The 24,065-nt window shown below is 43.7% G+C and overlaps 1 long non-coding RNA gene across 2 annotated transcripts; it reads right to left on the bottom strand.

Moving 5' to 3' along the window:
* Positions 1-973: 973 nt before the first annotated feature.
* LOC110339249 lies at positions 974-24,065 on the bottom strand. Of its 2 annotated transcripts, none has more exons than XR_005873241.1 (4): positions 23,956-24,065; positions 19,792-19,946; positions 2,820-3,060; positions 974-1,199 (listed from the first exon to the last, which is right to left on the bottom strand). It is a non-coding gene; the product is annotated as an uncharacterized LOC110339249 (long non-coding RNA). The 2 variants fall into 2 exon arrangements; XR_005873242.1 differs by having other exon boundaries at positions 19,792-19,898.

Raw genomic sequence — 24,065 nt, 5'->3', positions numbered from 1 at the left:
GGATGGTCAGAGTTTTGAATTCACCGTAATGGAAGTAAAGCACAGAAAAAGACACATTAAGCCTCTGCTGTCCCCATAAGGAACTCTGTGGAGCTGGGGTTTGTGCTTAGGGTGTGACAGCCCAACAGTCTTGGGGATGATTCCAGGCTCTCGAACTTCCCAGTCCCACGGTCCCTATTGAGCAACTGTCTGCCTACTCAATCCTCAGGTTTCTCTTCTGACAAATGGGAATGGTACCCTTTCATAGTCAAGGAGGAAACTGTGAATTATTGCAGGCTGTAGACAAAGTGTGGGTCGCAGAGTGCTCACTTAAGTAGAGTTGGCTGACCAAGGAGAATATTTGGGAATCCTATATTCTAGCATATTTTAAGAAATTATTTGCATTTAAGGCAGTAAAGCACTGGGTTAGGAACATCCTATATGACATAAATCTAAGAACAGGATAGGCTTAGAACACAGAGAGTAAATAATCATAATCCCATACCTTTGTAAAGATTATGGTGCAGCAATAAATTGGATGTGTAACAGAATTCTGCATTCTGGGGTTCTCTAGATGTGAGGATAAATTCACAGGAGTAAATATGAACCAGATGGTGAGGATAAAATCATGGGAGTAAATATGAAGTTCTCTTCTCCATTTTTGAAAAGTAGATTATCACTTTTTTTTACATTTTGGATGATATCTAGATTCTTAAACAAGATGGGAGTGAAAAGCTATGATTCAATTGTGCACACTCATCTTAAAGGAATGAATAAATGCTTTTATCTTGGTTTAGCAATTATTGTGCTTGTCTCAGAAGGGAGAAATGCAACTCCCATATCTGCAAACTCACCTTGTTATGGGCAAATTGCTCAATATCCTTGTTAATCATCTCCACACAGAAAACAGCATACTAATATTTACACACCTCACAATGTGCTGTGGGGCTTAATTACTGTTTGAAAGATTGTGATCCTCGGATGCAAAGAACCATAGAATGCAAGCATTTTATTTTTCAACATGTGTTAAGGACCAAGAATTTAAGAGGCCATTTATACGACAGAGGGCAATAAATACATGCAGATCTGTACATGAGATGAACATGTACACGTGCCCCTGGCATGGTTCCCTGTGAAAGTGGCATGGCGGGGTTCATCAGATTCTAATTGCAGAATGCTCCTTCTTCGGCTCCGGCTTCGTGTGCTAGGCAGTGATAAAGCTGTGATGAAGACAAGAAAAGAAGAGCCCCTCATTCACCAGAACACCGCACCTTCAGTTCTTAGGGACCTGCAGAGTTTACGAGGGTCAGGCTAAAGGACTGAGCAGCAGCAGGAACACAAGTAAGATACGCCTCTGCCTTCCTTTTCATTTCTGGTATTTCGCTTCCGTATATCCTGTGTGCCAGGCCCTCACGGGATTCTCCCTTTTCGCACCCACCAGTCCCAGGACGGGAACATGCCGGCTGCTCCCCAGGCACTGCTTGCCCACAGACTGCATTTTCCGAGCCTCTTCAGAGACCCTCGCCAGGCTTGATGATGTGTAAGCACAGTTTAAGTCCTGACGGAGTTCCAGTGCAGACAAAGGGGCTTCCAATGAGCTTAGCCACTCTCCAGAGTTACCAGCTATAGCACACAGAGAATTTCATCTTTGACTGGCCTTAAACCACCCTTCAGTCATCACCACAGCCATGACTGAGGCATTTTTATAGCCCAGCACTCCATAGCAACTTACTGCCTGTCGTCCAGAATTCCAAACCCTCATCCCTGATGCTTTTCCCCTAGCCCTACTTTATACTTCAAAACTCAGCTCATGATTTTTTCCTGCTGTCTCAGAAAACGAGTTATACCATCTACAAGTGTCCCACAGTGTTGATTAAAACAAGCGTGTTAGCCTGGTTCCATTCATGTATCTACACACAAATATTCACATATTCTGTAGATTGATAAATAATATCTGTAAAAATAATCCACATGCTTAAATATTTTAATCTACTATTGACATGTAAATTGTTTATGTAGCATGTATGTTACATGTGTTTTTACTTATATGTATATGTATATGTTTGTATATAGATATATAATGTCTTCAATATACATTTCCAGTGCATTTGTAGTTATTAGGTAAATATATTAATCACATTAAGTATTATTTGAATATATTTATAGGTTTGTGTAGGTGTGCATTGTCATGGTTGGGATCTGTAATGTCCCCAAAGTCCCCAAGTGTTAAAGTTTGCCCTCAGCTATTAGACCAAACTACGGAGAGGTGGTGGAGTCAAGTGGATCCTGACAAAAGACCATTAGAGAAGCAGCCACCCCAGCCACTTCCTCAGCTCAGGACTTAGTGTGTTGCCACAATCCCAAACAGAGTTATAGAGCCAGCAAGCATGAACTGGAACTTCTGAAACTATGACAAAATTATTTATTTTCCCTGTAAAGCATTCACCTCAGGACTCTGTCACAGGGAAGACTAATAGATACATATATTCATAGATGTGTATGCTTCATATTGTATATTTATATATTTAGCTAATTTCTATTTAGAGTATGCTCCATTAAATATTAAATTTAAAATAAATATAATTATTACATTTCCCATCTGCTTCAGTCACAAAGCTATGAACTCTACTAAGCCAGAAGTTCAGAAATGAGATTGAGACCCAATTAGACACAATGCCTACCTTTGTTAAAACACTAGCTCCAAGTCAAATGCTGATTTCAGTGATCAATCTGTGCATTTGATCTCATTTAATCTCCACAACCATCCATTAAGATTGGTATTACAATTACCCACACTCATAGGTGAGGAAATAAAAACTCAAACAAATGATATAATGTACCATTAGCCTGGGATACTTAGGCTACCAGCCAGGTTTGGTGCTGATTCTTCATCTGGCCTCTGACCACCTGGTGATGCTGGAAGCCACATGAGGATGCTAAATCCTGGTGGGTAAGAGCAGGTGCTCAGTAGTCAGCTAAGCACAGCACACATCTGCAAGCTGTTCCCTTTGCACGGTGTAGATCCGTAACATTCCTCTGTCTTTCATTGCTCGTGGACCAAGGTCTGAGGTGAATCCTGAACTGGGAGGGAAAAAAACGCAACCCCCTTTAATGAAGGAAAACTCAGATTTCATAAGCAAGACAGTTTTAGCATCTTCAGTGTAAATCACTGAGACTCTTCTAACTCCAATCTGACTCTGTGAGCAAAGCAGAGTCCCATGCCTTTCTCCCACCTACAGGATGAGAAACCCGCATCTGGACAGGACCCTTGAGCGGCTCCTACATGTGACATGGCTTAAGAAGCACACGCAGAGCAGTCTCACCTCCTGCACAGGCGCATTAACTGTGGTTCTAAATGAGAACCACATGTCCCTCTGCTACTGGGCCAACAATTCTAACTACAAGGGATGGAGGGGTTGTGGGAGTGACGTGGGGATGAGGTAGAACGAGAGACTAGCATCAGCTTCACTGCAAGTGAGCTGTATGGCCTCATGGTAGCTTACTGACTCTGTGACTAAATCTCCCTCTGCAGGGTTCATGAGGGTGAGGGAAAATGAGATTGGCAAGAGAGGAATTAGGGACACTGTTGGAAAAGTGACCATTTCAGTTCAAATATCCATTACAGAAAACATTGACGTAAGACATACGCCTGATTGGAATTGTCGAGGATTACATTTCTTCTGGCTTCGCTGCTGCTGTGTTTCCAGCACGTGGTAGTGGTCCTGCAAGTGACAGGAGTCAAAACTGAACAAAGGCCTCTGGTGCCCTGAAAAGCACCGCAAATCTCCCTCTGAGGCAGGGCCTTCTTCTGAACATCTGCAATAATTTTATATCAGTCGGTACTTAGAACAATGGAACAAACTTTTCAAGTGACATTATCCACAAATTTGCCAACACTGATTTCTGTAGGGACTTACGGTTTGAATATTCCTTTATTAGCCAGAGCATTGGCTCATGATGAGATTCAAACATTTACACACTTGCAAACTTCATATGTGCATTCATTCATAATTATTTTAGGACTGCATAACACTCCCTTAAATTAATGTGTCTGATGAAGTCCACACTGTTGAATGTTTTTATGAGCTCAATGTTTCATCTTAGTTTAGGTACTAGAATGGACATCCTTTAAATGGACATTTAAGAGGCATTTCTTTGATAGTCATGGGAGTGAACTGATTGGAGCAAAGAGTTCAGTGTTGTGGTAGTTACTGGTAAAGAAGGCTGAAATTTTGTTTTTGGTTCCAAAATTCTAGAATTCTAAGAAAATCACATTTTCTGGTGGCTGTAAGAAAGACTAGGAGATAGCAGCCAGCTACTAGTGCCACCAAAATCCTTGGGCAAAGCCGCCATTCCCACATTCTTTTCTTTCATGGACGATTACAACAAAGTGGGAACCTCATGCTAGAAACTGGCTTAGAGCATCCAATGGGTGAAACATCGTGTTACACAGATGACCAGAGACTACTAGAATAAACAAGACAAACTCAGAACTGCATTCTTTCCCAGAATCTTGGAGTATCACTTTTGAACATGAATTCATGTTCTGTTTCTTGCCTGTTTTTCAAATGTCAAAAGAAGGAGCTGATGTCACAATGAATTAATATCCAGAATCGTCCAACCCCGAGACAGGTTCAAATCCTCCCTAGTTAAAAGTAAACATGAATTTTTTTTCTGGCTTCTTGGAGATCTTTAGTGGATATTTCTTGAACCCCCCAGTTTGACCTTTGACAGGATGATCTCAGCATCTGTTTTGTCCTGGTGCCCTGAGGGCTGAGATGGGGTGAGGCAGACACCACCACTCCGGAGGAGGAGTGAGAGACTTATCTCCCACCTGCACTCCTGGGGATTCCAATCTACTGTTCTACATCCCTCTATCACCAGGCACACAGCTGCAGCACAAGAGAGACGGGAAAGGGACAGGAGGAGCCCTGGCCCCGCGACTGACTTGGAGAGACAAAGGCCATCGAAGCAGGGCAGTAGAATCCACCAGCATGGCCGCAGTATTGTCCCTGGCCGTAGTGAACCTAATAGAGGGACCCGCCCGACAAGTGTCCCCTTGGTGTAGACAGCTGCTCGTAGCTTGAGTCATGACTTTGATTTTTCTCTTGGAGACTATAGCAAGTTATAGCCACCCCTATACCTGATTGCCCTTTCCTCCAGGAAGCCTTCCTACCAGGTTGGGTTGCACACCCCCGTGTTTTTGGCCCCTGTGGCATCCTTCTCCCCACATTGGTGCTTCCCTCACAGCCCGGGACAAGCTGTACCAGTCTGCTCTCCCAGTGAACATCAGAGCGAGCACTACCCACCCATAGCGTGTCCCACTGAATCTCAGTGGCCATCTCTCAGTCAGCCCTTTTTCTTCCCCTGCTTTTGGAGTTTCAAGACACACTTTCTCTGCGTAGCACTGGCTGTCCTGGCACTCTCTCTGTAGACCAGGCTGGCCTCGAGCTCAGAGATCCGCCTGCCTCTGCCTCCGGAGTGCTGGGATTAAAGGCGAGCGCCTTCAACGCCCTGATTCATTCAGCACTTCCATTCACGCCTTTCTGTGCATCTCAGGAAGATCTTCTGAATGGACTTGCGCTCCACCTGAAGCGACTCTGAGAGACAGGGTGCTGCCACAGAGGCGCACCAGGGTGGCAGAAGAACTCAGGATTCTGGGGGGCAGCCCCAGCTTCCTGACAGCTGGGCTCTTGTTGAAGCAAGCCAGATTCCCACCAGAACCCCTGTGGGTCTTCATATGGAACCCGTGATGACAGGAAATGACAAACGGTCTTTCCCTCAAAAAGGCAAGTCACACTTGGGTCACCCCTGGCTCAGTGTCGGGATGCAACCCAAGATGATCAGACTATGGGGAAACCAGACTCACACACGCCTGCTAAAGGAGGTGGTCACGCAGATCTGCTTTACCCCTTCCTTTTTGCTTAAGTTGGCCTTTTCAGTTTAAAGTGTATTTAAGTAGATTGTTAAAGGGTCAGAAGGGCAGAATCCGTTTCCGTATCGCTCACCCACCCGACTGTGTTCCTAGGAGACCCACCGCGTGGATGACCCGGGCCTGGCTGGCCCTGAGCTTGCTAACTGGTTGAGTTGCTCACCTCTCAACTCGGGGGCGCAGGCCCCGCTTCCATTTTTCAGCTCAGCCAAACGGTAAGCCTGTATTTCACAAATGTTGAACATTTTTTCCCCGGCCCCAAGAAACGTAGGAATAAATTCCTCACCACTAAGGCAGATTCCAGGGAAGGAAGAGTCAGCCATCCAGAGAGGAGAAGGGAACCAGGCAGTCAATCAGTTCCGGCCCAGTGAATCACAGCCCTGCAAAGACCTGCCTCCAGGCTTCTGGTCTGCAGTTCTAGAAGATTCCAGAATGCCTCTGCTTTAATGTTATCCTGATCACCTCCTCTAGGTTTTCTTGCCCCTCTCAATATTTGAGATCCTGGTCCCCTACCTGACTCAAACTCGATGCTAATACTTCCTCCTGGAGTTGAGTATTTAAAGGGAGTAGTAGCAGGTTTGCTGTCCAGGGACTGTGCTCGTTCGTGCTCAGGCCTGTGGGCCAATCTGTTTGTAAGAGGATTGGTATGCCGGGGGATAGCTGGGAGAAATGCTGCGCCTCCCTTTATTAGATACCTCCTGCTGCTGTTGCACCTGCTGTGCAGCCTGCATCCGAGAATGTAGCGAGGTGGTCGGGATAGATGACACAGAGACCGGTCGGTTGCTTTAAGAAAACTTTATGCTTCCCAAGTTGGCTTAGAAGCACTCCCCAAGAAAAAACACTTCCCTTTTTAAGGACTTCTGCCATCCATCTACATACAATTCTCCAACAACTCTCTCAGACTTCTCACCCTCCTGGCTGGTGGTTTAATCTTCAGCCCCAGAATCGGGGAGACACAGCAGGGGAACAGGAAGAAGCATCTAGCCGTAGGGGGTGTCAAAGTCATGGTGCTTCAGTGAGCAAGCCCTTATCTGAGCCCTATCAAGAGCTTTATAGCACTGAATTGTTTTCAGTAAACATTATCTCACAGCTGTCTGCTCCCAGGCCAAAGGGGAAGTGGGTTTCTGTTCAAGGTCTGGTATCCCCACATGCTGCCACTTCTTTCTTGTCAGCTGTTCCATCTGGGGAGGCGGCGGAAGGGGAAGGCCTTGAACTCAGAGACTTGCCTCCTCCATTGCTCTGTGTTCACCCGGTGAAAGAACATAGAACCCTTCGTCAAAATACACCCAGAAATTAGAGCACATGTGGCAAGCCCTGAAAAACGCTGATTGAAAGGGGCCAAGGGCTCGGCTAGCTTGGATGAGAAGAGAGGAGAGGATGAATCTCTAAGATTTCAAGTACAAGGGCTAGAGAAATGGCTCAGAGGTTAAGAGCACTGCCTGTGCTTCCAAAGGACCTGAGTTCAATTCCCAGCAACCACAGGGTGGCTCATAACCATCTGTAATAAGATTTCAAGTCCGAACAAAATGCTTTTGCTTCCGGTTGTTGTTGTTGTGTGTTTGTTTGGTTTCTGTTGTTTTATTCATTGCCTCCTCATTTGAGACTGCATGGCCCACTGTGAGTCAAGAGTATCCCAAGAAGTCTAGCAATCAACCTCAGAGCCTGAAAATGGTAGTTGGAAAAGCAGGGAAGCCAGGTCCTAAGATCTTTGTTTTATCACATATTGTTAAGTGAGACTTTAGGCAACATGCTTAGTCCAAGCAGATCTCCAGCTTCGGGTCTGTAAAATGTACATCGCTCCTGTGGGAAAGCAGACAGAAAGGCAGCTTGGAACCGTGAAGACCATTTCAATGGCCATGCCCAGCAGCAGGGCCTTGAGTCCATTGTCATCGCCGGACAGCTTTCTGACCTGTGCTAGGCTGCCTGAAAGCTAGGAGAAGTTTACTTTATCTTTGATTCCAGACTTTTCCACAAGGTGCTAAGAAATTATATCCTTTTCTTTTGCAGGGTAGCAATTACCACAGCCCCAGTATCTTTAAAAATATTCCCATTAATTATCTTATACGGAGAACTTGTCTCGATTCTGTACTCAAGGTCTCACAAGGCTAAAAATCTAGAAGTCAGCCAAGGCCAGTTCTTGTCTGGAGGCACTGGCAAGAATTGATTTGTAGCTTATTCCTGTTGTTTCTGGAATTTATTCCCTCATAGCATTAGAACCCAGGTTCTGATTTCTTTGCTGGCTACCAACCAGAGCCCTCTCCTAGCTTCTGCACAGGTGGCTTCCTCTAGCTTCAAATCTAAGACAAAGCTCTGAATCTTCTCACCACATCACAGGGAGCAGCAGGGTCATGCCATATTCCTTCCACATTGCGACCCCAACTTGCTTCTCTGCCACCGTCCAGAGAGTCCTTTACTGCTGTGTCTCCTGTAGTTAGATCAGGCCAATTCACACAGTTCCCATCTTAAACTATCACACACCATCCCATAAGCAAAGCAGTGATGTTTCAGCCTTGGAGATTCTGAATTTATAGACAAGTTTCCTTAGAGGACCACTTTAAAATCCTTCATCCCATTGCACCAATTATTTCTATCAGATTCCGTTCTGCTCGAAAAGCCTGAAATGATTAAGGTTTTCCTATACGGAACCATACATTCAAAATGACATTGTTGTCTACAAGCAAATAATGAAGAAAAGAAAATAAACTTTAGGATTCATAATAGACTTATGCTTGAAATATTCTAGACTGTTACCCAATAAATATCAGTTAACAAATAATTATTTATAAGATGTCATGTACCAAGTCATGCAGATTTTATAAATAAACCAAAAGAAAGCACATAGGAGGTAGATATAGTTGAGTCAGAAGTTCAAGGTCATCCTCAGCTACCTAGGCCAGCTTGAGTTATGTAAGCTCTTGTCTCAAAGGAGAAAAGAAGGAAAAGAGAGAGATGGGGAGAGAGACAGAGAGAGAGAGAGAGAGAGAGAGAGAGAGAGAGAGAGAGAGAGAGAGAGCTTACTTTAGGACCCCATAGACAAAATAGATACAAACAGAGAGCATTTCAGGGCAACACATTATCAGAGATGAGAGAGAAAAGAGTAAGTTCAAAGTGTAAGATTGACTGGAGGGAGGAACTGAACAATGTTGACTGACTTAAACAGTGTGAGACTCTGACTTAGGCATTATTCAATTTAAAGATACAAGGCGGCCTACCCAGAGACTGCTAGAGTCCCAGTTCCTTTCTCTGCTCACAGGAGAGGCAAGGTAAGCATGGGCCTGTTTCAGACCCGCCTTCCAGTGCCCTGCACGGAACCAGGTGAGGCCTGGGAACTGCACAATGCAGATGCCATTCTGGCCGGATCCAACCCTCACAGAGACTGACAGCTTCCTAGTCCCTTTCTCCACCCACGAGACTAGGTAAGCCTGGGCCTGTTTCTGGCATGCCTTCCAGTGCCCTGCTTGGAGGCTCCTGAGGCCTGGGGACTGCACACTGCAGATCCCATCCTGACAGGCTCCAGCCTATGCTGAGACTGTCACGGCCTCAGTACAAGGACTGCCTCCATCAATGAAAAGGGGAGAGCCACCAGAGTATTGGACCTGCCCACACCCACCAGAAGGGAACCTTGGTTCTGTACCCACCAGGAGAGGAAGAGACTCCTTCTACACCCACTTGAAGAAGGTATGGGAAGGAGACAATATAAAAACACACTTAGCAACAGAAAAACCAATATGACACCGCCACAGTCTACAGACTCTACTCCAACAAGACCTGAACATCCCAACTCATGTGAAGCAGAAGAGAATGAATGACATTAAAAACAACTTCATAAAAATGATAGAGGCCCTCAAAGAAGATATGAGAAAATCCCTTTAGAAATGGAAGAAAAAGCAAACCAAAAAATTCAAGAAAGAAATTGAGGAAAAGACAAAGCAAAAATTGCAAGAACAATTCAAACTGTGCAAGGGTTGAAAGCTGAAATAGAGACAATTAAAAAAACCACAATCTGAAGGAATGCTGGAAATAGAAAAGCTGGGTTAAAGGTTAGGTACTACAGATGCAAGCATAACCAAAAGAATAGGAAGAGAGAATGTCAGGCATTGAAGATACATTAGGAGAAATAGATTCATCAACCAAAGAAAATCTTAAGTCCAACAAATCCCTAACACAAAATATCCAGGAAATATGGGACACCATGAAAAGACCAAACCTAAGAATAGCACTTCTATAAAAAAGTGAAGAAACCCACCTCAAAGGGGCAGAAAGTATATTCAACAAAATCATAGAAGAAAACTTTCCCAACCTAAAGAAATACATGCTAATAAAAGCACAAGACGCTTACAGAACACCAAATAGAGTGGACCACAAAAAAGTTCCCTCACTGCATAATAATCAAGATCCCAAACATACAGAATAAAGAAAGAATATTAAGAGCAGCTAAGGAAAAAGTCAAGTAACATGTAAAAGCAAACCTATCAGAATTACATCTGACTTCTCCATGGAAACTCTGAAAGCCAGAAGGTCCTGGATAGATATTCTACCAACACTACGAGACCACAGATGTGAGCCCAGACTACCATACCCAGCAAAACTTTCAATCAGTATAGATGGAGAAAACAAGATATTTCATAACAAAACCAGATTTAAACAATACATATCCACTAATCCAGGCCTACAGAAAGTTCTGGAAGGAAAACTCCAACCCAAGAAAGTTAACTACAACCAGAGAAACACAGGCAATAGATAATCCCACTTTACAAACAGCCAAAAGAAAAAAGGGGTGGAAATCTACACACAATTCCACCACCACTACCAACTCCAAAACAAAAAAGAATGAGCAATCAATGGTCATTAATATCCCTCAATATTAATGGTCTTAACTTGCCCATAAAAAAACACAGGCTAACAGGATGGATTCAAAGACAGAATCCATCCTTCAGCTGCATACAAGAAACACACTTCAGCTTCAGGAACAGATGTTACCTCAGAGTTAAGGGTTGGGAAAAGATTTTCCAATCAAATGGACCCAAGAAACAAGCAGGGATAGCAATCCCAATATGTAACAAATTAGACTTTAAACAAAAAGCAATCAAAAGAGAAGAAGGAGGCCATTTCATACTCATCACAGGAGAAATCCACCAAGATGAAGTCTCAACTCTGAACATCTATACCCCGAAAACAAAGGCATCAACACCTCACTCTCACCACTAAACAGGAATACCAAACAGAAACTTAACAAAGAAACATAAGAACTATTAGAAGTTATTAAACAATTGGGTTTAACAGACATCTATAGAACATTCCATCCAAACACAAAAGAATATACCGTCTTCTCAGTGCCACATGGAACCTTCTCAAAAATTGACCACATACTAGTCAGCATGGCAAACCTCAACAGGTACAAAAAAAATGGAATAACTCCATATATCCTATCAGACCACCATGCTTTAAAGTTAGAATTCAACAACAACACAAATTGCAAAAAACATACAAACTCATGGAAATTGGATAATGTACAATTGAATTCCTGGGTCAAGGAAGAAATAAAGAAAGAAATTAAAGACTTCCTAGAATTCGATAGTAATAAAGACACATCATACCCAAACTTATGGGACACTTTGAAAGCAGTGCTAAGAGGAAAGTTCATAGCACTAAGTGCCCACATGAAGAAACTGGAGATTAGACACACTAGAGAATTAACAGCACAATTGAAAGTTCTAGAACAAAAAGAAGCAAACTCACCCCAGAGGAGTAGATTCCAGGAAATAATCTAATTGAGATCTGAAATCAATAAAGTAGAAACTAGGAAAACAAAACAAAAAATCAATGTAAGGAAGAATTGGTTCTGTGAGAAAATCAGCAAGATAGACACACCTTTACCCAAACTTACCAAATGGCAGAGAGTGAACATGCAAATTAACAAAATCAGAAATGAAAAGGGGGATATAACAACGAACACTGAGGAAATCCAGAGAATCATCAGGTCACACTTTGAAAATCTGTACTACTCAAAATTTGAAAATCTAAAGGAAATGGACTATTTTCTGGATAGATATCACTTACCAAAATTAAATCAAGAACAGATAAACAATTTAAATAAACCTATAACCCCTAAGGAAATAGAAGCAGTCATCAAAAGTCTCCCAACCAAAAAAAAAAAAAAATTCCAGGGCCAGATGGCCTCAGTGCAGAATTCTACCAGCAATTCAAAGAACAGCTAGTACCAATTCTCTTAAAGTATCCCATGCAATAGAAGCAGGAGAGTCATTGCGAAACTCTTTTTACGAGGGTTCAATAACCTTGATACCCAAGCCACACAAAGACACAACTAAGAAAGAGAACTTCAGACCAATATCCCTCATGAACATTTATACAAAAATAAATTACAGGCAAATTGAATCCAAGAACACATCAGAAAAAACATCCACCATGATCAAGTAGGCTTCATCCCAGGGATGCAGGGATAGTTCAACATATGAAAATCCATCAATGTAATCTACCATATAAACAAGCTGAGAAACAAAAATCACATGATCATCTCACTAGATGCTGAAAAAGCCTTTGACAAAATCCAACACCCCTTCATGATAAAGGTCTTGGAGAAATCAGGGATAACAGGAAACTACCTAAACATAATAAAAGTAATATACAGTAAACCAACAGCCAACATCAAACTAAATGGAGAGAAACTCAACACGATTCCCCTAAAATCACGAACAAGACAAGGCTGTCCCCTCTCTCCATACCTCTTCAATATTGTATTGAAGTTCTAGCTAGAGCAATATGACAACAAAAAGAGACCAAGGGGGGGGGGGGTGATACAAATTGGAAAAGAAGAAGCCAAACTTTCCTTTCACAATTTGCAGATGATATGATAGTTTATATAAGTGACTCGAAAAACTTTACCAGGGAACTCCTACAGCTGATAAACACCTTTAGCGAAGTGGCAGGATACAAGATAAACTAAGAAAAAATCAGTAGCCCTACTATATACAGAGGATAAAAAAGGCTGGGAAAGAAATCAGAGAAACATCACCGTTTACAATTGTCACAAACAACATAAGATACCTTGGGGTAACACTAACCAAACAAGTGAAACACCTGTATAGCAAGAACTTTGAGGCTTTAAAGAAAGAAATTAAAGAAGATACCAGAAAATGGAAAGATCTCCATTCTTTTAGACAGTAGAATCAACGTAGTTAAATGGCAATCTTGCCAAAAGCAATCTACAGATTCAATGCAATCCCCATCAAAATACCAGGACAATTCTTCACAGACCTTGAAAGAAAAATTCTCAACTTTATATGGAAAAACAAAAGACCCAGGATAGCCAAAACAACCCTGTACAATAAAGGAACTTCAGGAGGCATCACCATCCTTTATTTCAAGCTCTATTAGAGAGCTATAGTTCAGAAAATGCTTGGTATTGGCACAAAAATAGTCAAGTAGAACAATGGAATCTAATCGAACACCCTGATATTAACCCACACACTATGAACACCTGATTTTTGACAAAGAAGCTAAAAATATATAATGGAAAAAAGAAAGCATCTTCAACAAACAGTGCTGGTATAACTGGATGCTGGCATGTAGAAGACTGCAGATAGATCCATATCTATAGCCATGCCCAAAACTTAAGTCCAAATGGATTAAAGACCTCAACATAAATTCAGCCATGCTGAACCTCTTAGAAAAGAAGGTAGGTGGTACCCTCGAATGAATAGGTACAGGAGAGCACTTCCTGAACATAACACCAGTAGCACAGACACTGAGATCGACAATTAATAAATGGGACCTCCTGAAACTGAAAAGCTTTTGTAAGGCAAAGGACACAGTCAGCAAAACAAACTGGCAACCCACAGACTGGGAAAAGATATTCACCAACCCCACATCTGACAGAGGGCTGATTTCTAAAATTATACAAAGAACTCAAGAAGCAGTCACAAAACTCCAAATAATCCAATTAAAAAGTGGTGTACAGAACTAAATAGATAAGTCTCAATAGAGAAGTCTAAAATGACTGAGAGACACATAAGAAAGTGCTCAACATCCTTAGCCATCAGGGAAATGCAAATCAAAACAACTCTGAAATACCATCTTACTCCTATTAGAATGGCTAAAATCAAAAACACCAATGACAGTTTATGCTGGGGAGGATGTGGTGAAAGGGGAACATTCCTCCACTGCTGGTGAGAGTGCCAACTCGTACAACCACTTTGAAAATCAGTATGGAGATTCCTCAGGAAAATGGGAATGAGTCTACCTCAAGATCTAGCAATGCCACTCTTAGGCATATATCCAAAAGATGCACATTCATACAAGGACATCTGTTCAACCATGTTCATAAGATTATTATTTGTAATAGTCAGAACCTGGAAGCAACCTAGAAGCCCCTCAACTGAAGAGTGGATAGAGAAAATATGGTACAGTTGCACAATGGAGTACTACTCAGTGAAAAAAAAAACAATGGAATCTTGAAATTTGCAGGCAAATGTGGACCTAGGAGAAACCATCCTGAGTGAGGTAATCCAGTCACAAAAAGACAAACATGGTATGTACTCACTAATATATGGATTTTAGACATAGGACAATGAAGTACCAGCCTACAATCCACACCGCCAGAGAAGCTAGGAAACAAGGAGGACCTTAAGAGAGACAGATATACATGGTCCCCCATAGAAGGGGAAAGGGACAAGATCTCCTGAGCTAATTGGGATCATGGGGGGGAGGGGAGAGGGAGTTAGAAGAAAGAGAAGTAGAGAAGAGGAAGGGAGAGGAGGACATGAGAGAGCAGGAAGATCGAGTCAGAGGAAGAATAGAGGAGAGCAAGAAAAGAGATACTATAATAGAGAGAGCCATTACAGGTTTAAAGAGAAATCTGGCACTAGGGAAATGTCCAGAGATCTACAAGGTTGACCCTAACTAATAATCTAAGCAATAGATTAGAGAGGCTACCTTAAATGTCCTTCTCCGATAATGAGATTGATGACTACCTTATATGCCATCCTAGAGCCTTCATCCATTAGCTGATGGAAGCAGAAGCAAATACCCACAGCTAAACACTGAACTAAACTCCCAGAACCCTGTTGTAGAGAGGGAGGAGTGATGAGCAAAAGGATCAAGACCAGGATGAGAAACCCACAGAAACAGCTGACCTGAACAAGGGGAAGCTCATGGACCCCAGACTGATAGCTGGGAAACCAGCATAGGACTGTTCCAGACCCCCCCGAACATGGGTGTCAGTTTGGAGGTCTGGTTAATCTGTGGGGCCTCTGGTAGTGGATCAGTATTTATCTCTAGTACAGGAATGGACTTTGGGAGCCCACTCCACATAGAGGGATACTCTCTCAGCCTAGACACACGGGGGAGGGTCTAGGCCCTGCTCCAAATGATATGACAGACTTTGAAGATCCCCTTGGAAGGCCTTATCCTCCCTGGGGAGCAGAAAGAGGATAGGATAGGGGATCATGGGGGCAGGGGAGGAGGGGAGGGAGAGGGAACTGGGATTGACATGTAAAACAAGCTTGTTTCTAATTTAAATTAAAAAGGTGGGGAGTGATAAATGGAGCATGTTGCTGCCCTGGAGAACCTCAGGGCAGGCTAATGGAGAAGAAGTTATGGAACATAATCACATGACGTGATGAAGCAATAGCTACATGTTTTGAATTTTTACTAGATATCTAATACTGTGCTAATTACTTCTTATCCAGCATCCCATTTAACGTTTACCTACAATCTGAGTTAAAAAATATTTTCTACATTTCACAGAGGAAAACTATTCTAAAGCCACTTTTAGGAAAAGGTTGGTCCAGGTAGACTCAAGTCTAATACTTTCACCATCTTAAATACTATCAAATGCTAATGCATGAGTTATGGCCAGGGTCCTTTCTACAAATTCAGTGACTCCTGCCCCACCCCATCAGCAATCCTTGCTGCCATTGCTACACGTCTGAATCCTTTCCAGGAGTCTTAATTGTCCTTGGAAATGGTAAGACCAGTGTCTCCTTCAGACTCTCGGGACACTTATCCAAAGACTGTTGATGGTGAGTGGGTGCCCAACTCTTTCATTCTGAGACAACTGTGATACTTGATTTTCTGAGTTCATAAGTTTGCCTGCAGAGTGAGCACAAAGAACTTCCCGTGTCACCTTGCCCATGAACTTCCCGTGTCACCTTGCCCATGACCACAGGCTTCCTTGGCTTCTCCCTTGTCCTTCACTCTGTCCCTACACACTGCTTTCCTGGTCTCCCTTGAAATTTCCTTCTGAACATTTGCCCACAGACCTACGGGTCTGCCCTAAGACACCCTTGTTTTGAACTTCGCGCTGAAGCACAATGAGAACCAAGAGAAGAGAGTGGTTAGTTCAATAAAGGAGGATCCCCATGTCTACCTCTAGGCTACACACACACACACACACACACACACACACACAGACACACACACGTGCACAAGTACACATAACATAAAAAGAAAGTAGGTATCCAAATAGGTACTAGGGATATTGCAGTGAAGACCACTAAATATAAAAACCTGTTTGCATTTCAATAAACTTAACTAAAATGCATTTTCTAGTCACAGCCACACTAGCCACATTGCCACTGTGTAGTGGCCACATGTGGCTAATGATTACCACACTGGACCCTGCAGATCCTAACATGAGCTCCACGTTGAACAGTTTCGTGGCTAGTGCCAGCATATCACATGAATGGAAAGGTAGCCACTAGCCTTTTATTCCTTGTTCGTTTATGTGGTTATTTCTTTCTCTGTCTTAAAAAAGTCATTTCTTGTGCCATTCATCTTTTGATATGCTGAAAGACACAGGATGCCTTTGATTGGCACAACTGGAATACTGAACAGCCCTCCTGCATCTGGCGATTGAATCGTAGCGGTAGTTGTCAAAGGACCAGCTTCGCGGAAATCCCTTTGAAAATGCCTGTGGGCTTTTGTGCACTGGATGAGGGCAAATTTGCCCACACCTGCCCAGAATGTCCAACTAAGAAGGTCGGCCTGCCTCCATCTGTTTACCCTGCCCATTCTGAATGTATGAACCTCAAAGCCCAGCCTCCGAGCAAAGCGGTACTCTTGAAAGAGGCACACACTGGTTCCACTTGGCATTCTGTCATGCCTGGTACCACAGAGAGGAAAGCCAACCCCAACCTTAGGAACAGTTAACTCTCTGTCAAGGAACCAAGAACTCAGGATTCTTAAAATGCATTTTAGGAGATTAACAGGAACTGGGATTTTCCTTGAAATATTGTTTTCTTCTAACATGCCCTTTTACTGCTCTGTGAAATACATCCATCATATAATTATAACTGATCTACATCATCAGTTGCAGTTATTTCTTGTATCATTCATTTGTGTGTTGCCATGAGGTGTGTGTGGAGGTCAGACAGCAACGTGTGTGAACCCCAGGAGTTCCTGCTCCTCTTCCAGCATGGGTGTCCCAAGAATTGAACTCAGGTCCTCGGGCTTGATGGCAACTTCCTTTAATCACTGAGTTACCTCAAAGACCCATCATCCAATATTTGTTATAGTCTCTTACTCTAGGGAAATTTAAGCTTGATAATGATGAAGTCTGTAGTAAAACCCTGGTGGGCATTCAAGCACTATGATAAATCCACCCTACAAAGACAATTTAATACTCGCTTGGGAAAGATTGTATGACTAGTTATCCCTGGTATAGTACAGCTTTCAGGGTCCAGAAAGTCTGGAAAGGCTCTCTTGATGCTAATAGTAAGAGGCATGACATGTAAGAGAACAGAAAGAAAGCGCTATCTTAAAAATATTTACTTTTGTTGGCCATGATACCAACCTTCAGAATCTTACCTCAGCCAGCTTAAATGGCTTTTAGCAACCCCAATGTACAGAAACCATGCAAACATCCGGAAACCCACGCTTGAAGACCTGTAGCAGATGTAGGAACTAGAGGCCACACAGCAAAGAGATGCCACTATTTCAAGGACAGAGAAGACAACATTGCAATTGACAGGGTTTCTTTTACACTTTTGCTCATCTGTAACACCCCCACCCACTGCCACAATGTGTGCTTAGGTGTGTATACGTGTGTGTCTGTGTTCATGCATTTACAACTTAATTCTCTTGCCTTTGCAACAGCAAGAAAGGGGTGCAGAATATTCCTATCCCCCACCCCCTGTCTGTCAGACTAAGAAGGCATCATCAGCCAAGCTCCTTGAGTTTTTCAGTTGCAGAGATCCTGAGCATGCTCTCTGCGCTAGGTCTTGCGTCTCAGCCCTGCCTCCAGATGAAAGGAAAAGCCTGAAAGCTGTCACAAAGCCTGGACTCTGCTTTCCTGCTCCAACATGCTATCAGATGCGGACGGGGCACTCGAGTGATGCAGGCATTCTGTTGTTCGTGCCCACCGGGCTCAGCTGAGAATGTCTGAGATCAACAGGTGGCCTCGCTAATGGAACAGATTCGCTCATTGTTTGTGTGTTTAATGAATCATTGAGTTACTGATCGGCAGTGAGCAATGGAAGCTGTTCAAACAGAAAGGAAGTCCAACCGTGGGGTGGTGCCGCCAACACACTCCTTTGAAGCGCTGCTGGCCCTGTGGGGAATGCAAGAGGCTTAGGGTTTACTCCCTATGGTTCCCAGAGAAATGGTAGCAAGAAGATGGTGTTATTTCTAATTGGATGATGAAAGTCAGATCGAGGGACAGAGACCAAAGGGCCAAATGGAAGGAGGGGAGGAAGTGAAAACATCTGAATCAAACACTGAGGTAAAAGTGAGAGGCAGGTGTTTGCAGTGAACCGTGCAATAACCCTCCCCTCACCCCCTGGTCTTCAGGAAGCAGCCAAGTGGGAAAGAGCAGAGAGAAGTAAAAAACTAAACTAAAAGGCTGGGGAGTTGGAAGCTGTATTTCTGGAGTGCACGCTACAGTGGGAGTGTTCTGTGATTTGGAGGGCCAAGGCTGACCAGCAGTTAGAGTCCTAAGTGGTACTCACTTTCTGTAACAGACCGGCGAGGTAGACTAGCATTGTTTTCGGCACACACTGTGCTCCCCCTAAATAAGACATTTTTGTTCTTCAACTTCCTGGGTCTGAGTGTTTACAGAGTCTCAGCTTGGCAGCTCTTACCATCAGCCTAGTCCATGGTGGCATCAGCATTTTCATCAGCAGAAGAGTACCCTTGTCTATAGATCCTCTGAGCTGATTGCAAACTAAGTATGTTTCCTTTCCTCTGGGACACACAGCCAAACCCAGATCCTACCCTTCCATATAGTCAGATGAGCTCAGATGTAAGGGCTGACCAAGGTAATGTGAGCCAGGCAGTATAGCCAGGCCCAGGTCAGGATGGTCAGATGTAAGGGCTGACCAAGGTAATGTGAGCCAGGCAGTATAGCCAGGCCCAGGTCAGGAAGGTCCACTGTGTTCGCTTTCCCTTCTCTCAGGCTTTACTACCTTAGAAGATGACAGAACTTCTGCCCAACCTGGCCCCCTCATCCCTCATCCCTCAGGGTGGCTGAGCGGTACGCCCAGGCTCAACTTCCCTTCATGCACCGTGTAAACATGAATTCTTTCTACCTGTCCAGGGGAAATTGGCACAGAAGAATCCTTGTGGATGATGAGCACTGTCTGACTTATGTGGCCACACTGTCTGTTTGGAATCTGCTGGCCACAAGAATTCTCCTTCAAGAGGCAGAGCACAGGAAAATAAAGATAACAGAAAGCCTGTCAGGGTCATCCAGTCAATCAACGGACTTACGGCACAGCTTAAAGGGAGTGGCATGAAGTCTAGGAGAACCAGAAGCCAGGGAATGAAGCCCCACTTCCCACTACATCTTGCTGGTGTTGAGTTCTGAGCAGTAAACCCTGAACAAGGATCGGAGGCGTGGCCATGATCTCAAGCCCCCATTTTACCAGCGCGTCTCTTGCTGTGAGTCTGGCTCCATCAAATCCTTTGCACCTGAAGATCTCAGCTCTTCCAGATCCATCTCCTTCCGTGAATCCTCTTCAATGAAGCCCTTCTTTCAACGGAAAGAGGAATGTGACAGCTATTGCTCCATTAGTCATTTCTGTTTTAAAAACCAAGAAGAGTATACACAATACCCTATGTGTACATGACTTTCAATGCAGATTTCTGATTCTGAATGTGTGTGTGCACAGTGGAATGCAGGCTCCTTCTATAGCAGAAGCCATACCATATGTCCTGTAGTGGGGATGTGACCTAATCCGGAATAAAGAGCTTGTGTTTAGTCTGTAACTTAAATAGCCAAACCAACCATTCAGTGCTACAAAATGAAAAGCTGGTGTCTAAATGTCTATACTAGGGTGGACAAAAAAAAAGATAACTCATGTTTTTAATAGGTCTTTTGGGAAATATTTAAAATCTTTCCATGGAGTTTATTATATAACAAGCATTGGTTTAAATTCATTTGCAGAAATCAATTTAATTCCTTAGGAAGGTGATATTATTGCCACCACATTTTTACAAGAAGATCAAACAGTTTCCTAGCTGGAGAGCTAAATAGGATATAGATCCACTCAGTCCGGTATCTCCAGCTGCATGCTGGCCAGTGTGCCGTGATGTCCGATTACTTTAACACCTCACCTCATACACCTGTGTGTGTGTGCTCTCTTGCTTTCCTGGAACAGAGTGAGAAGATACACAAAGCCAATCTGTGGGTATCTATTTCCAAGGTCCCATGCAAGCCTGATGTTTAAGCCATGAAGGCAGAATTGTGACCCAGACTGTGAAAAGCCTTCTTGGTGTTTATGGTTCCAGGACTGAGATGCTGATAAGAAATGTTTTCTTTAATAATAATAATAATAATAATAATAATAATAATAATAATAATAATAAACTTAACCAGAATCAAATGCTCAAAGCACCATTCTCATGAGAAAACAAAAATCTACAAGACTGATTTTGCCTCTGTAGTTTTCAAGTGGCAGAACGGAAGTAGAAAAGACAGTCTGAGGGTGGCACCTTCTAAAAGCTAGTGCTTAAACATTTAAAGACGTTCGACAGTTAACTTACTTTTAGTAGCTGGCAAGATTTCGGTGAACACTGGCAGGGGACATAATGGCAACATCTACCTCTCCAGACTCTATTTCTTCATGTTTAAAGTGAGAAGAAAAGGCTGTATGCGCATTTTGAACTTGCTGTCCTCCCAGCAGACAGGCTGGCGATCGGGCCTTGCCAGTCATCTCTGTGTCGATTGCTGACCGCCCCCCACACACACACACACAGGGCCTCACCATCTGCGTGTTCAAACCCACTAAGCACCTTCCAGTGGCAGGGCTTTTCCTGGGTGACTCCTCCTCCTGGCCACCACCTGGCTGGCTCATTTCTCCTCCCATTCAAGCTACTGGCTCACTCTTCAGTTACTTCTTCAATGAGCCTGTCCCCAGATGTCCCATCCACCAATCTGCCCGCCCTAGCCTGTCCCCAGATGTCCCATCCACCATTCTGCCCACCCTAGCCTGTCCCCAGATGTCCCATCCACCAATCTGCCCGCCCTAGCCTGTCCCCAGATGTCCCATCCACCAATCTGCCCGCCCTAGCCTGTCCCCAGATGTCCCATCCACCAATCTGCCCGCCCTAGCAGTGGCTTTCAACAGTCCCGCTGGATTTTGCCACCCATCACACGCTGCTATATTCTTACGAGTTTGTTTACGTCTGTCTACCCTCACTAGGTCTAAACTACATGAGAGTGATCTGTCCTGCTGTGTAAGAACAGAGTGGCCATTCTGTACATATTTGCTGAGTCAACTAAGTTCAAGGAATCACAGACTCGTCATGGAAGCAAAGACCATAGAGAAGAAAACCAATAGGGTTCCTTTACATGAGTCACTTCGGAGAGCCAAGAGGTTGGCTGCTCTCAGTGTGACAACCCCTTTCTCATTCAACTTAGTGATCTCAGACCCAGTTTCGTAGTGAGGACACACAGGCCTATATCAGGCCTGTGAATCTTTTCTCTTCCACTGAACTTCTGTCTCTTGGTGACAAGTTGTAAAGCCACCATGACATCTTGTCTGCTGGCACTGCCTGCCTCATAGTCACAACAGTCTGTCTTCTCAAGGGGCCAGCATTTCACTGCTGAGGTCAGCTGCGTGGACCAAGTTCTGCAGATTCTGAGCTTCAAGATATGAGGGGATTGGGGCACAGTGGCCAGCAGGACTGAGGGGAGCTGGGGTGTCCTCAACAGCTGCAAAAAATATCTAGGGGTGCTGCCAGATGGTGTGGGACAGTTGGTTGATATTGATTCACTGGTAGGTGTTACTTGAAATAAAGCTGTCCCTTCTCTCCTTTATAGGAAGACTAGGGGGAACCACACTAAGTCACCACAGACTCTGAGAGAACCAGCCAAAGCCTCTGAGGCCTAAGGAAGCAGCATGGAGTTTCTGGGGTGGGGCAGTTATAGAAACTGCTCCTCCCAGCTCAAAAAGGTTGATGCTTAACTGGCAGCTGCCTCCTCAGAAAGCAAGGCAGCAGTCCCACCCCGTGTGTCCCCTGGGACTGAGGTAGGCTAAACCTCATGAAGTCAGAGGACGTGGTCCAAGAGTTACCACCTGGATTTCAGAAGTAATGGCTAGGCCTCCCGGGTGAAGGGAGTCTCTCATTGGTTGGGAACCTGGAATCGAGTGGGCGTCACTGTTTCAGTGACTGCTGTTGATGTTTCTTTCTCCCCTGCACTCAGTTTCAGAACCTCCTAACGTCTGAGGAGAGACCCTGGCTCACACTGTTTTCTCCTCATTCCCTAAGCACGCTACTAGCTAGCTTAAGGACCGGTGAGAACTGGTGATGTTCTGTCCTATCATGGAGATATCACAAGGTCAGAGATGGGGGCCCAGGCTTTGGCTTCCCAGTTCCTCTTCGAGCTTTACTAACTAGCATACCCCCTCCAAAGCAGCAACCAATTCCTTCCTGTCAAATCTACTCTAGAAAAGGACCATGAAATCCCACCTTCTCCTCAACATTTAAAAATGATTATATCAGTCAACAGCTGCCAATCTTCCCCAATTTTCACAAGAAGTAACACTTCCATCACTATCTTCTGTCTGGTAACTACCCCGCCCCCTAGAACTTTAAGTGTTTTTATAACTTTTACAGCACACAAGTCAAAATGTCCCTGTGGCTTTGTCCCCACGTAGCTTGGTCTTGTCTCGACATCATCCTACTCCACACAGTTGATTTTCTAAATTTCTCCAGTTTACCAATCCCAGGTTTTGTCCCTGTCATTGAAAATCTCAGAAAAACCAACCAGCTAAGCAGACATGCCTATATTCTGCTTATAAGAGCATGGGACAACCCTGGCTCCTAGACCATGAAGTTGTTTCCACCCTGGAGTTGTTCCTTCCTGCTACCCCAAGCCTCTGCTAACCATGCAGTTTTGAATTCCAGTTGTGGCATACCCACAGAGAGCACAGTAACCGGAGTCTCGCTCTGAGAACTATTGTTACAAAATAACTCTCACTTTTGTCCCCTGCTCTTTTTGTATTTATGTACAGCTCCTACATTATCCTACATGTGCTTGCCCAAGATGTAGTCAGCATCACTAACTGTATTAGATGTCTATACCTAAGTGCACTGTCCTAGCATTAACCTCAAACTCTTTCAGACAATAGTCACACCAGTTATTAAAGTTGCTTATTGTTTTTCCCCCGTAGAGGTTTTAGGCTATGTGGACATGTCAGTGATCCCAACTCAGACTTGTGTCTTCAGCACAATTATTAGAGCACATTCAAAGACCCCCAGTGGGTACCTGAAACCATGGGTACTACCAAACCCTATTATGTGTTTTTGTTTTTCTTTATTTTACTATGGTATAATTTATTTTCAAAATTTAGTAAGATATTAGCAAGAATATCTACCAATAAGGTAGAAGAATTATAAGATGCCATAACGAGATTTTCAGTATCATAGTATCGTTTTTGTGCTCTGGGACCATTAAGTAGAATAAGGACTACCCAAACACGTGCTTTGAGATTGTGACAGACTGATTGGTTAATGAGAAGGCTACTGATTGCCAAGAAGGTTGTGTATAAAGTATGGAGATACTGAACAAAGAGGTAATTTACCTTTAGATTGGATGAGGTGAGAATTCATCACTCTACTCAGCAGTATACAATTCATGTCATAACCTGTAGAATTTTCCATTTAGTTTTGGGTGTTGATTGAACACGGTCAA

The sequence above is a fragment of the Mesocricetus auratus genome, unplaced genomic scaffold (genome assembly GCF_017639785.1).
Source record: "Mesocricetus auratus isolate SY011 unplaced genomic scaffold, BCM_Maur_2.0 Super-Scaffold_100048, whole genome shotgun sequence".
NCBI lineage: Eukaryota > Metazoa > Chordata > Mammalia > Rodentia > Cricetidae > Mesocricetus > Mesocricetus auratus.
Note: the sequence above shows the minus strand (reverse complement) of the source record. Positions and strands in the feature narration are given on the sequence as shown.